Below are 15,756 nucleotides of genomic sequence, written 5' to 3' on the forward strand. Positions count from 1 at the left end.
TATCATGAAGATAGTGACCTCTAAGAAATATTAGTCTTAGATAACGACCCCCGAAAACCCTTGGGGTCACTGTCTAGGAAAGATCCCTTGGGTCCCCTAGTTTTGGGATTCTATATCACAGGAATCGCATGTAGGAATCCATAGGGTTATTCTTAACGAAACAAGTCAGGGAGAAGGTCAAACCAGATTTGAAACGGGTCCTGCGACTGAGCGACCTTGCTGAAGTGCGTCGCTGTTTTTGGGGTGGGAACGTTCCGTGCGTCCTTCAGTTTTTTGTCGGGTTAAGATGTAGTCTGTTCGGGTTGGTCATTTCGATATTCAGAAGGGTTTTTTTTTTTTTTTTTTTAAACTGCCAAGAGCAAAGATAAAAGTTATGTTTCTTTTTACAGCATGTAATATTATTAATTTGCATTTTGTAAACGCTTGGTTTCATTGAGGGTTAGGTTAAGCAGTACATTATATGAATAATTTATGTAATTATGCGTTGAGTGAGTGCGTGGAGATGTAGGCTTACCATTATGTGCTTGTGTGTGTGTTGAAAGGACTCTTCTTCGGGGTTTGTGTATTAGAGAATATTTAAGCCACATTAAAGACATCAGCTACCGATAATTGTAAGTTCTGCAAAAAACATTCTTTCTTATGCCGTATTGAAGAAAAAAGGTACAGCTTGAACAAGGAGCACTTTCCTTACATAAGCGAGCACAAACTGACTGAATCTGATGAGGCGATACGCAGAACAAGAGAAAAAGAAATCGGTTATGTATGTTTTCCTCTTCTAATAGTCTCTGTCAGAGTGAATAGGGACTATTTCCTCTAGTATGTCTTCAGTAATAGTCTCTGTCAGAATGAATAGGGACTATTTCCTCTAGTATGTCTTCATTTCCTTCTGCAGAATTGAATTCCAGCATATGATTATTTAGAAATCAGAGTGAATGAAATAAAAAATAACTGTAGATGAGTATACAGACGAATACATTCTTGCACTCATATAAACAGACATTTCCCAGGCGGAAATGAACTAGCTTATGATCCTGCGAATAGTCACTGTGACACTCGCAAGGATATCCTCTGAAATTTTTCTTTTCGTTCCTCTCTGAAGGATTCTTTGTTTGCCATTGTTTGTGGAGTCTCTCCTTTCGCCCTCGTTCTGCCTAGCGCATCCTCCTCTTCATCCAAGCGCTCATCCACTTGCCGTTCTTTGTTTGTAATGGTGTGTTTAAAGCTCTTATGTACACGTTGCGTGTAAACGTTCATTAACGCCGAGTGCGCTCACCGTGCGAGTAATGACGTTATATTAAAAACAATCACTTATGACTCCACAGTTCCCGACTCACGGCACAAAGAACCGAAAGTGTAGGTTCATTTTTTTTATAGGCCTATGTGTTGTTATTCATTATCATTGCTAACTTCTGTTCTGTTTAGGAAGTTTGTAGAAGGATATACTTTGAAAAATGGAAGACTCAAGATGGAACAGTACGTGATGCGGGAAGTAAATAAAACGCCACTGTTTTGTTTCTAGGGGCGTGTCCCGTCGGGATGATGAGTAACCCGCTTTGTGGTCGGGGTATGGGAGTCTCCGGGGTGGGTTTTATGAGGGAAGGAGACCCTCTCGGGGTAGGGGAATAAGGGTCAAGCCAGACAGAGAGATGAGCGATGGCAAATAGGATGCACAGGAGGCCACGAGCGCTCCCGGGGCATATAGGATGGTATCCTTGTTTACCGTAGGATGGTGTTTTAAAAGATGTTATGATGCCTTTCCGCGTTTCTGAGTTCTAGAATAATGCGTCGTTGTTCTAAAATGACTATTAAGAAAGATCCAATGATAATGTATCGTTATTTTTTCTCTTCATATGATTTTTATGAAACTGGGGCATTTAGGTCATTCACTGCTTAAGACAGTGAAAAGAGGGAGCTGAAGTGGTTGGACAGCAAGATAAAGATCCAGAAAATAAATGACAACTAAAAAGTCCAAAGGGACGCTGCCAAAACCCTATATAATAATGCTTGCTGTGCACCAAGTAAAGCCAGTTGACGGCCCTACACGCCCAAGGGGTTCAGGTTTCACATAATGTGTATATTTCCGGCCCCATTAGCCATGGCCCGTATGACGTCACTTCGTGAAGTGATGCCAATTAATCGGTCAGATTATGGTCTTTCCAATTTGGTTTTCCATTAGGGATGGAAACGATAGAATTCAACCGAATAATTCCGTCATTATCGTATTATTTTTGTTTGTTATTGCTTTTTAGTTTTCTGTAAAAGAAAATTATTGTGCCGGCTTTGTCTGTCCCTCCGCACTTTTTTCTGTCCGCACTTTTTCTTGCCCGCACTTTTTTCTGTCTGCATTTTTTCTGTCCGCCCTCAGATCTTAAAAGCTACTGAGGCTAGAGGGTTGCAAATTGGTATGTTGATCATCCACCTCCAGTCATCAAACATACCAAATTGCAGCCCTCTAACCTCAGTAGTTTTTATTTTATTTAAGGTTAAATTTAGCTATGATCTTGCATCTGGCAAAGATATAGGACAGGCCACCACCGGGCCGTGGCTGAAAGTTTCTTGGGCCGAGGCTCATACAGCATTATGACGAAATCACCGAAAGATAGATCGAGCTTCGGTGGCCTTGATTATACTCTGTACAGAACACTCGATTGCGGAAACTTCGGCACATTTTTTACTTGTTGTTTATATAGTTCGATTGTGTTTTCGAACGTTTGGTTAACACAACTTCACTGGAAAGCACTTATTTGATTCCAAGCCTCTTGTACTTTCAGCTTCTCAGTAACGACGCCAGGGAACCCTAAACCAATCAGTCTTTTAGCTCAAATATCAGTTCATTTTCTGATTGTTTCGTTAAGGGCGGGGCCCTTTGATTTAAGTGGGGAGGGGAACGGCAACACAAATGAAACCCGTAGGAGGATATTACGAATTGTAGAAATCTAGTAAAAGATTTTTCCGTACACATAGATCTCATTTTCATGAATGGCTGATAGTGAATATTTTTCAACCTTACTGTTTATTTTTACTTCAGACATGCTTAATCGTGTATATTATGTGTATTATTAACTGATATATATTATAAACATTATTTACTTTTATTTGCGACTGCTGTTTGTGTAGATTATTGTTGTTTGTGCGTTCTGTGTCCACCTGTGTTTCTATGTCCACATATAATTTAGCAAGTTTCTCTTGTGGTTTTTGTTATATTAAAGATTGACAAGTGGTTTTGTTATCTTTTTGGCCTGTAAACGGTTCACGGGAAATAGACCACGTGTAGAATTACTTTTGTTCAGCCCGTGGCCAGCCTCTCTCGCCACTAACTGTCTCGACCCCCTCTTATATTACCGCCATTTTTTCATAATGATCCACTAGTGAAAATATTATAAACGATGCTATTTTATATTAATTATATACAGACATTCACACCCAACAAATCTAAAAGTCCTTATATGGACAAAGATGGAATATATCAAAAAAACTAAATTAGCAAACCTAAAGTAAGGCAACAATGCACTGTCAGTGATCAGGATAACATGTGTTGATCTTTAACATAAGATAAAATGGACTCCAGCGATCGTTGAAAGGCATATGATATCAGAATTGCACTCTGCAACTTTTCCCAAGGAGCAAGGGCCTGTGCTGGCACAAGGCTAGCTTAATCTATAACAACGGCAACAAAACCAGCGACGGTTCTAGAAAGGTTCCATTCGTTTCGTGGTGGCTTTTAAAATATCAGTCGTTGAGTGCAGTCACGCAAGGCTATGTATAACGAAGGTCATTTGCCTGCAGACCGGTGTTTTGATAGTCTTCAAGATTCCATAAATATTTTTATATTCTTCCCTCGCCTCCAGCTGTTTACTTTTATATGGGAGTGGCGCCAGGAAAATGCAAGGCATCAGGCACTGGTTCTTTCATCCTTGAATTGCTAAGTCAAGGATGAATCCTAGTGCAGAAAACTAACATATCAGCTACTCCGTTTAATTGAACAGACTAAGGGTATTTTATAAGAAAGTTCAAGCGAAGATGCAATGCTTTACTAGCCAAAAACAGTTCTCCTTGTACTTTAATCATTTACTTACATTTACATTTTTATCTATTTAATTATTAATTTGTTAATTGATTTTTCTTGTTTAATAACTGATCTCCTCTTTTTGTATTTTTCATTACCTTCTGTTGCTTCTTTCCAATGAACGCCATATTCTTTGGAAGCTTGAATTTCAAGTCAGTTGCCCTTGTGGGCTTGTTCCATATGAATAGGGTTCTTCTTCTTCTGAATAATAATAATAATAATAATAATAATATTAAAAAGGATGGTTGTATTATGCGAATTTATCTTATAAGTGTCTTTTCTATCTTCCTTATGATTCGCTTTTCAGGCTCAGCGAAGTCGGCAACTGGCCGATATTCATGTTGAATAAAGCGAATCATAAGAAAGATAGAAAAGACACTATATAAGATAAATTCGCATAATACAGCCATCCTTTTTAATAAGACCTGTTTAAAAAGGGTCTACTCCCTTCAAATAATAATAATAATAATAATAATAATAATAATAATAATAATAATAATAGTAATAATAATAGTGCATCAACTTCTTAAACACAATGTCATGTGCTCTTCTTGCTCTTCCAACATCTCTTCCACTCCATCTATTGCATTCTCGATCCTCGTTCTTTCCCTTCAAAAATGGCTAACGATATATTTTTCACCAACATGCCACCCGTTACTCTTTCTCCACGAGATCAATGTACCTTATCTGAAAGTTACTGAGAAAGGTAAATGTGTAAAGGGGATGGATCTTGTAATGATTTAAATTATTTGTGTGGGGTCTCTCTCTCTCTCTCTCTCTCTCTCTCTCTCTCTCTCTCTCTCTCTCTCTCTCTCACACACACACACACACACACACACACACACACACACACACACACACACACACACACACACACACAGTGCCTATGGGCTCCTGTGATCAGTAACATTTTAATTCGTTTAGAATGGTGCCAGCAAGGTAGAGCAAGTGCAGTTGGGACTAATATTATCACGAGGACTAACTTGTAGGCAGTATCAGAATAACTGAAGAAAATAACTGACAGTATGACTTATGGCGAGACCAACATTTTAGAAACACTGAGCTGTTATATTCGCTCATTCCAAAACTGGTTCATAAAGAGGAAGATTGTCGACAGTCGCGAGATGCTATCTTCATCTCAATGGATACGTACCTGAAAGATTCTTATACGTCATTCTTATAGAATCTCCTCGAGAGGGCACCTTCTTCTTGGTTTTGTTAGTAGCGTTTGTTATTATTTAGTAACTGTAAAAGAAGGGTTGACCCTGGTATTTGTGATTCCTACTTTGTTACTGGGATATTTCGGAAATGTTTTGCCTGTGGGATTTCTGTGAAATCGATCCAAGATAATTGCATTTTAGTGTTATGCCACTAAGGTTAATTAATTTATGCTAAAATTAATCGCTGTTATTCAGCGTCCCTTAGTATAGAGGATCTGCGTAAAAAAAAATGCTTTACCGTTATTCACTGTTCTTGCCGCTGCCTGAAAGTTTAAACTTAAGGGGAAAAAAAAATCCATTTTGTTCACCTCCAAGATTTCGAATCGGCAGCTGGTGTCAGAGAAACCGAGTGAAATGAAGCTCAAAGTTGTTGGCAATCAATAAGTGTCACTGACCTTCTTTGCTATTCCTCTGGTCACACGTCGTTAATGCAGTTGATACTCTTGGACCACCCCAGTATGAACGCTATCTGATTTTTTTTCCGTTTGATGTTGCTTGTTTTACGTTTCATAAGATCCAGTGATGGTTGCATTAATGTCCACTTTGCTTTCTACTGCGGACATCACCTTGCTTCTGCTGGCCATTGTCTACAAGCTTTGTAGACGCTACTACTACTGAAATGCATTGCACGTTAGGCCTAAACCTCAAATTTACTTAATAAGAATGACTCCTAACACAGTAATCACAAAAATATCCGAAGCCCATTTCCATTAATGGTTTTAACGGTCTTTGTTGCGCAGGTCTACCGAATGATGCTTTAGAGTAGGCCTATCGAAGATGCATTGACGTATTAAAAATTGTTAAGGATTTAGAAATCAATAGTTTAATATTAAATAAACTATATTTATTAGCTATAAACATTCGTTTTGATTTTTAGATATGTCATTCATCATCGGTTACTAATTATATGTTCCCTCATTACGAGAAAGTATTTGGTGTCACTCGTCTGTTGAAATTGTATTTTAAAATGATCAGTACGGCTTCGCGTTCTTTGTCTATAAATTGTACTCTTAAAGGAACATTTAGCGCCAGATATGTTTTCTAGGATTATAATCACCGTTCCAGTGTGACAAACAAAGAGAGCTCTTCGATCTTTTGCCAATATTTTAAACCCCTTGATGGATCTTGTAACTTCTATTTTTTTTTAGCATGTAACTGTGTGTTTTAGTAGTGTTTCTTACAACGGTTTCTTTCTCACCTCCTTTGCCCTTCGTTTTATTTTGAATTCGGTGATGAGCATTTTTCGTAAGTGGGATTTGAGAAGGCTATTGCGCGAAGCGTCTTATCCCCCCCCCTCCCCTTCCCCACCACTTCTTCTCCCCCCTTCCTTCGAACCAGCGGGTAACATAGGCTGCCAGGACTACTGCCGGGAGTCGTGACCGAGCAGGGCGCTCTCAGAGTCTCAGTCCCGCTCTCACGCTTCGGAAGCCAGTAGTACCGTATGGCATCGTGGTCAGCTTCTTGTTTTGTGTCAGTGTAGTGTTGGTTTGCAGAGACGTGTCCTCGTGACATTTCGTTATTGTGAATGGATGAATCACCGCTGGAAGGACCAGCGAACTTTTGGGAAATAACGCGACGAATATCTGTAAAGAAAATTGAGGGGTTAAGTGCGCGTGTGGCAACCTTTCTCTACCCAGATGGATGTGTGGATGGTTGGCGTCGTTCTCCGAAATGTCATTGTGCTCGAGGAGATTGTTGATCGTAATGATGTCCCTCGGCGTATGGCTATGGGTGGGAGATGACAGTCTATTTTCCCTTGTGTGTGACGCTAGACGAACCTAATGTTTTTACCAAGATATGACTGTCATCAGTACGCATGTTCTTAAGCGAACGCTACCGAGTCGAAAAGTTGCTCAGATTAAATGCTTGAGACAGGCTTAAATAAACTAATCTTTGACATTTGTAATAAATAACCATCGTGATTGCCAAGACGAAATAATGTGGCCGTGGTAACTCGTGGTTCACAAGTACTGATGCATAGGGTTAACGATGCCAAGAAGCGAAGTCGTAAACAAGCAAACAACAAACAAAGGGTGTTTGGTGTCCCGCGTGAGTCGTGTCTATGCCCTTTAAAAGGAGATTTTGCAAGGGCGAAGATGAGGGAAGAAGAGATGGACGTAGTGTTTTCGTGGTAGAATGTATAAAAAGGGAAGAAAATTTAGGCAGGGGAATACGCATGGCACTACAGTATGTACCTGTTGTAGCCTTGGGTGAACGAACACATTTTCCCTCTAGCAGATTTTACAATAAAATGAAATCAGGGCGGGTACTTACAGTCGGCTCTGAAAATTTTCATGTATATATATATGTATATATATATATGTGTGTGTGTATGTATGTATAGGCCTATATTGCACAGGAATAGTCTGCTACAACGTAACGTCTTTTTATATAATATATGAGAGTAGACGTAAGTCACTTTTCATAGTGATATAAAAGAAGCACAGAAGAGGTTCTCCAATTACTGCAAGATAAATTAGTGAATTTTCATCTAAATCCTTTCACAGCCATTTATGAAATCGTACATTACGCAAGCAGAGTGGTGTGCCTTTGTTTGCAAAAAGGAAAACCATTGTTATAGGTTTGATGTCTAAAATGAGCCTAGCTTGTGAGTTGAAGATTGTGCGTTATTGGTTTAAAATTGAAAATTATGTGGAGCTAGGCTTAGGAATCAAAGTTTGGTTATGTTATCAGGGAATTGAAGTTTGCTATATAATATGAATTGAAGTTTGGGTATGGTGTAAGGATTCGGGTATGTGGCCTGGAATGGAATGTTGGGGAATGGATTAGAAATGTCCTGTAATAATCTGGTTAATGTATCTCATTTTACAATGAACTTGCTTCGTTCTTATGAGAAAATTATCAAATCAGCTTCATTTGTTTATACTGAGCCTAAGCGAACGTTTTGTAACTGACAATGAAAACATTTCCTTCATACAAAATAATGCAAAGATGTGTACCCACATTGTTTACAGGAAAACAATATTCATCCTCCTATTAAATTATATGAATGTTTTATTTAACAGAGCATAGCTGGTTGGTGATTCAATCCATTGTTTGTTGAAGCGTCGCTGCAGTGAAATACCTTGTCACGATCCGCCACAATTCACTAGTCTCCGAGTGACCTACCTTGGTCGACGATCAATGGCACACACACACACACACACACTTCTGTCACTGCAACGTATGCATTTGGCTTTAATTTGACTTTGATAACTCTTGTTTGTCCCGAGTAGGCTACTGCAGAAGCTATTGTCTTTTCGTCTAATCTTGGTACGCAGGTCAAATCGATCTTTCTTTTTCTTTTACACACGCGCGCGCGCACACACACACATGTGTGTATGTATATATATATATATATATATATATATATATATATATATATATATATATATATATATATATATATATATATAATACGAACTCGACTTCCGACTCTCTCTCTGTCTCTCTCGAACGAACGAACGAACGACAGTTGCTAAACTTAGTCTCATGATTTTGACTTCGTCGAAAGCAATGACATTTTTTATCAGAAGAGTTGTCCTTTGCCCAAAATGTTTGGGATCATGCGACACTCGTAGAACAACGAGGAAGGAAGCCCCCTTGAAATGGCAGTAACAAAAGCAGCTAGAAGAAATGATGGTAGCAGTAGTTTAGCAGCCAGAGTTCCTCTATCGTGTGTGTAGATTTGGCCAGCCGGCATCATCCTCCACATTCCTTCTGTTTCTTTGTTTTTGCCGGACAATGAAGCAGCAGGAGAGAGAAAGGGAGTGTGATTATATTAAGTACGGGAAGTAAGTCTTTTTCCTTTGTTATGTCAACCATCTGGTTCGGATATATGAGACTAAATTTTATTTTACGATTTTTGAAAATTTAGATTTTCAAGATATAGACCTACTAGATATTTCAGATGTACGTAGTTGGTATTTGTTGGTATTCAATCTGAGGTTGTTTGATCAATTATATTGAAGGTAAAAACGCAGTCATTAATGGCTGGCTGACCTTAGGTACAGTTTAAACCCAAATTGCACCGATAAGCGTCGTGTGACCAACCGCCCCCTCCCCACATCCAACTCTCTCTCTCTCTCTCTCTCTCTCTCTCTCTCTCTCTCTCTCTCTCTAAAATAGTTGCACTGCATGGTGCTCTCTCTCTCTCTCTCTCTCTCTCTCTCTCTCTCTCTCTCTCTCTCTCTCTCTCGCTGAAATAGGTCCACTGCATGGCGATTCTCTCTCTCTCTCACACACACGAAATAGTCTTATCGTCATGTTGTATGGAGAATGAGTCAGGTAGCCAAATTGGCTCCATACTTTCGTTCAGTCGTCGAGTGCTGCAGTAGAGGGGACCTCGTGGGCAACTTATCCTGTGCAATCTAACCGAGGATCAATTTGCCTCCTCTGCACCGTGCCGAGTTTGAAGGTGCCTGGCCGTTGCTAAGTAAAGTTGGGGTATTGTTAACCTTTGTCCTTATTCTTTTAGGTTGTATTGTAGTTCGCAGGATACCTTAGAACGTTAGAGATGGATTGTAATGAAATGTTACGAGGGGTAGATCCTATCCAGATTGTCGTCACTTTTCTCATAGTCTCCAATGCGGTGAGTTTAACCTCCTCTTGATTTTTGCTGGGTGAAATATGCAGTAGCCAAGATCAGTTACTTTAATTTAGGTTATAAATCATGATTACCATATTGTACTCCGCGGGGATTAAAAAAAATTCTTAACATTAGGTTACGGAGTGTACTTGACAATCAGAAATAATCGCACTGTACACATTGTGCTGTTGGTGGCCGTGTGTGTCTGCCAAGAGGTAATTGTTACGTATCATTGCCCTTTTAAAAGGTTGATTCTTAAGAAGCTTAAATCCGACGATGTTGGTTGCTCAGTCACGTCCCAATTCGGCTCAACGTCATGGTGATTGCTTTGCTTCTAATTTTCGTTTCAGAAGCGGCAAAGCGTTTAGCTTTAATCAACCTAGACTCATTTTTGGGCGATTAGCGTCAATGTTGGCTTCTAATAACTAGACACACTTGAGTGGATTTAAGGTCGCCGCACCCATGATTCGTCAAGTGTTGAACCATAAAAAAAAATATCCTGTCGTGCACTCCACCGAAAATTTGTGGCCACTGGCGTAGTCTAATATATTGCTAGCGTCGGAGGGTAGCATGCACGATTACATGCCATGGTTTATGCGTGATTTGGCCGTTAGACGAGCTTCAGGCTTCTTTGATGACGGTTATGGATGGGGTACCAAGAGGCCCCGTGATTATATATACATATATATATATATATATATATATATATATATATATATATATATATATATATATATATATATATATATATATATATATATATATATATATATAGTATATATATAATATATATATGTGTGTGTGTAGAGAGAGAGAGAGAGAGAGATGCTATATGGGCATATTTTCTCTCATGCAGTTTCTGTTGAAATCTGTGGCATTATTTGCAGACACTAACTTGTTATATAGACTGTGACTCAGAGTATATTTACTTCTTTTTCTCTTCAGGCAAACTTCTTTATTCTGAGAAGCTTGCCTGAAGAGAAAGAGAAGTAGTATAGACTGATTCAGTCTAAATAATTAGTCTGCCAGTAGTACCACTGACTTCAACATAAATTGCTTATATATATATATATATATATATATATATATATATATATATATATATATATATATATATATATATATATATATATATATATATATATATAATGACAGAGAAAGAGAAAATTCCATGTTGTCCACCCAGTCAGCTGTCGAGGTAAATTGAGCCTTCATCCACCATGAATTGACAGAGGAATTATTCAGGTCATTCATTCCTGGCGGCCATTAAATTCATAATTCACGCTATGAATTGAATGCAGAGGTCGGGCTGTCGACGATCGAAGTGTGCATTAAATCAAGCAAGAAGATTTTGATTAATGTTTTATTTCATTACGAAGGCCGATGGAATAGACAGTCTAAAAAATCCTAGTATTCTAGTGAAAACAGAAGTAGGGATAGAATTCCAGGGCGGGGGGTAGATCAAGGATACGGTATTTTTAAGTGTATAATTATTTTGAAAGTATTTAATTACGGTGACATTCAAGGAGCTTGGTGGCATTTACGTGAAAAGCATCTTCTTCCATATCCAAAACCTCGGTAGGTGCATTGCTTGATACGTTATAGATATTACTGAAATGTTAGCGAATTCTGAGTGATTAGCTTATTTTCTTTAGTTAATCGGTATACCGATACGTTGCGGAGGTCCCTGTCCTATTTTGTTCACTTTGTTTGGTTTTATGTACAGCCCTCCACAGGGTTGACTCCCTCTCTGGCGGGCCAATGTACGTTTTCGAAATAAGGTGCTTCTTATATATTTTATAATTGTCTTTCTGCTTTCTCGTCAGTATCGTAGCTCATGCAGAATAGGAGAGCCTTTAGTTCCTTTTTAAATTTGCATTCTTCTTGTATGCTCTTCACTTGCTTATCATTTATCACACTTCTAATAGTGTTAGTTTTATTTCCTACGGACTGTATGTTTATTAAATTGCATAGAAGATTATTAGCCAAAGCCATGGTCCTATCTGTAGATGATGTGAAAATGTAGGTGCATTGCGTTTCCCCGGGGTGCATTGAAGGCCTATGGAAAAGGATATACATAGGGTTTCAACTTCTTGCTTCTCAATAATTCTTTTGGGGTAGGATTGCTAGCCCCATGCATTTTTTCAATGTGGCTGCCACCCACCACATCTAACTAACCGAGAGGTACCGCATTCACTACCCAGGTTAACAGTGTCATTTGGGATTCTCAGGAAACAGCTCCAAGTCATTTCCCGTCCGTGGGATGAAACTCGGTCTATTGCTCTCTGCGAATAGCTTAATATTCGTAAATCTGCTCCAGCATCTAAATCCTACGTTTGTATTCGCTTTTATATTGTATCGAATGACGCTTGCATGTTCCCCGCTCAGTGTTTTCGGTGCTGTTGGGAAAAGGGGAAAGAAAATACTTTTCTTATGTCGCAGCTGAATATGAAGGGAACGTTATCTGGGAAGAAGTAGATTTGCATTCCATAAAGATAAGAAAAATTACGTCACCCTTGAGTTTATTATTTATGAGGGAGCATTGGCTAAATTTTATTTTTTGGTGATATGAAACGTTAAGAGTTGTAGGTGTCTTCATAGGGTTCAGGTACAAAAAATTTTTAATATTTAAAACTTACTGCTTTATTTTATTTAAAAGATAAATAATAGAAATTACAAAATATATTGAACTGCATATTTATTGCACATTGCCTAATTAAAAATATAGATAAGATCCTTATACCCCAGAGATTGACAGTTTTATTCGTTTAATATCCGTTTATCTCGACGGTTTTGAGTATACGAGATTTTCGTCGACCGAAAGGGATTGAAAATTAATCTGGAATTCGGAAGGGTGTTGATAGAACTCGAGAGGAAAGCAGGAGGAGGAAGGGATTCCCATAGCTTGATGGTTGAGGAAAAAATTTTATCGAACCGGACAATGCGGAAGTTTAAATGTAAGACGTTACAGCCTGGTGGGTGGCCTTACCGGAACGGCGCCCAAAATGGTACCTGTAAAAGGTAGAACACGAAACCATCTCGTGATTAAGAAGTTTTTTCATGGCACAGGTTATTCTCTCTCTCTCTCTCTCTCTCTCTCTCTCTCTCTCTCTCTCTCTCTCTCTCTCTCTCTCTCTCCGTGAGCATGCTTCTAAAACCAAAGCAATGTAAGTACCTGGTGGTCAGTCGATTGGAACGAGTCAGTCGATGTAGAAACAGGAAGAGAGGAAGTGATAGAGAGTTACAGAGATAAAAAAACAAAAATGCAATATGGGTGCTTCGACGAGGCAATCCTTACCTCTCGTTTGTGTAACGACGCCTCATCCATTTTTACATAGCCTGTACGTTCCACTTCCTGAATACCTTAGCTTCTGATTTTCATGCGTCCAAGAGTCTTAAATTTATCTTCCAGAGACTGAATCCAATCATAGGCTATCCCCTTCCCTTCCCCCGGCGTCCTTCAACCCCTCCTCCCCTAGCTCCCCCTCTAAACTCCTCAGATGGAGAGCTTGGGGCTGAAAGATTAATAGAGTTGCAGGGCTTAACATAGTTACACGGAGGCCGAAGATTCTTTTTCTGCGTCTTTTTTTTTTTTCCTTGCTCTGACCTGGGTACAAATGGTTGTCTTCTCGAAGGCACGAAATTGAACCGAAGGAATGGTTCTGTGACATGATATGTGTATGACTGCTTTCCCCATTCACGACGTTATTATGGCTGTAATCTCTTCGTTAATAGGACAGTGGAATGACCCAGCAGGCAATACAGATTCTTTACTGGTTTTCTCATGAACGGACAAACCACAGGCTTTTTTTATTCCGTTCTTGCATTACTTCTGTCATTGATCTAGGTGTGTCAGAGTTGTGGTTATGTTCATAGAATATTTGTATACAGACTACAATCTCTTGTTTACGCATGGCTGTAGTTAAACATTGGAATATTCATAAAGTTTAATGCTAAGGTATTGGGACTGTCAGAATATCTCATTTTTAGTAAATACGTCTAGGTTTTTTAAATCTAGACTTAATTCTCAAACTGCCTCTCTTATTGCTGAATTGAATCCTCCTTTACACTGCACCAGTTTGGTGAAGGACTTCATTCTTATGATTCCATATAAAATCTTTTGTCTTGAATCAGCAGGGCTTTTTCCTTAGTCCTAAAATCACATTCTGCTTTTTTAGCTCATATTTTCATATTTTGTCCTCTTGTCATACACACACACACAGACACATACGTGTATACACACACACACACACACACACACATATATATATATATATATATATATATATGTGTGTGTGTGTGTGTGTGTGTGTGTGTGTGTGTAATAAAGACTAGATAACGGTTAGAAAGAATGGCAACAGACAGCGTGGCACCAAATGTTTGTTGAGAGGTTCATCACGATTAGCTTGCAAACTGCCGTCATTAGCGAGTAGTGCCCATGGGAGAATCGAATGTTTGCCAGTCATACAATTTAGTCATGGAGAAAGGTAAATATATATATATATATATATATATATATATATATATTATATATATATATATATATATATATATATATATATATATATATATATATATATATATATATATATATATATATATATATATATATGTGTGTGTGTGTGTGTGTGTGTGTGTGTGTTTGTGTATGTGTACCATATAGATATTACACAATAATAAGATTTGGTTTCATATTTCACAAGGACAATCACTGTAAATTAACAGAATCAAAAAATGGATGCACGCTTTTTAACATTAGGCCTATCTGGAGGATTACAAAATTGGAATCTAACGAAAATGTTCTCGGCTACTCTCCCATGATTACTTTTGTGAAAGATGCTCTTGGCTCTCTGATGAGAACCAGGTCCTGGTCTCAAGGTCACTGCACATGGTAGCATAGTGGCTTTAATGAGGGGGTTAATTATACCGTGTGAAAATATGAATGCGGGTGGAAGGCAGCGTCTCCTCAAGGAGAAATCTGATGGACGCTTTTGTTTATAGGGACTTATGCTAAACCTGTTGTAGAGTCATTGTGAGCCTACTATTGGTGTGTTACAATCCTGCTATTAGTTCGTTTAAGGGGAGTGGTAGCAAAATCAATAACCCACATAAATATTGTATTTAGACGCATGAGACTTTGAGCATTTGTATAGCATAGTCAAAGAAGTTTTTAACAGTAAATTTCAATTAATTTGACTGAATAGATTTTCTGTTTGTATGGAATTTTTGAAATGTTCTTGGTTCTGAACCTACTATTGGTTCACTTCAATCCTGCTTTTAGTTCGTTTAATTGCTGTTGGTTCATGGTAAATCTGTTGTTGATTCATTGTGAACCAACTATTGGTTCGCCTCAATCTTGCTCTTAGTTTAATTGTTGTTGGTTCTTGGTAAATCTGTTGCTGATTCATTGTGAACCTACTGTTGGTTCGCTTCAGTCCTGCTTATAGTTCGTTTAATTGTTGTTGGTTCATGGTAAATCTGTTGTTGATTCATAGTTCCTTCAAACTGCTATTGCTGTTGGTTCATGGTGAATCTGTTGTTGATTCATCGTGAACCTACTATTGGTTCGCTTCAGTCCTGCTTATAGCTCGTTTAATTGTTGTTGGTTCATGGAAAATCTGTTGTTGGTTCATGGTAAATCTGTTGTTGATTCATTGTGAACCTACTATTGGTTCGCTTCAGTCTTGCTTTTTGGTTCGTTTAAATTGTTGTTGATTCATGGAAAATCTGTTTTTGTTTGGTTCATGGAAAATCTGTTGTTGATTCATTGTAAACCTACTATCGGTTCGTTTAGTTGTTGCTTGCTCATGGAAAATCTGTTGTTCTTGTAAATCTGTAGTTGATTCATTTAAAATTCAGTCCTGCTTTTAGTTTTAATTGTC

General features: G+C 38.4%; 1 protein-coding gene across 21 annotated transcripts in view; it reads left to right on the top strand.

Moving 5' to 3' along the window:
• The window catches only part of Ctl2 (Choline transporter-like 2), a 72,730-nt gene that overhangs the window by 25,886 nt on the left and 31,088 nt on the right, over positions 1 to 15,756 (top strand). For 2 of the 21 annotated variants that reach the window (XM_067105718.1, XM_067105725.1), the window contains exon 1: positions 6,644 to 6,725. The exons of 10 other annotated variants lie outside the window; for them this stretch is intronic. The gene's annotated coding sequence lies outside the window, so the exon portion shown is untranslated. Of the gene's footprint in view, positions 1 to 6,642; positions 6,757 to 15,756 lie in introns of those variants that run through there. 9 more of the 21 variants (XM_067105722.1, XM_067105728.1, XM_067105721.1 and 6 more) reach the window with 7 other exon arrangements.

This window comes from Macrobrachium rosenbergii, chromosome 6 (genome assembly GCF_040412425.1).
Source record: "Macrobrachium rosenbergii isolate ZJJX-2024 chromosome 6, ASM4041242v1, whole genome shotgun sequence".
NCBI classification, from domain to species: Eukaryota; Metazoa; Arthropoda; class Malacostraca; order Decapoda; family Palaemonidae; genus Macrobrachium; species Macrobrachium rosenbergii.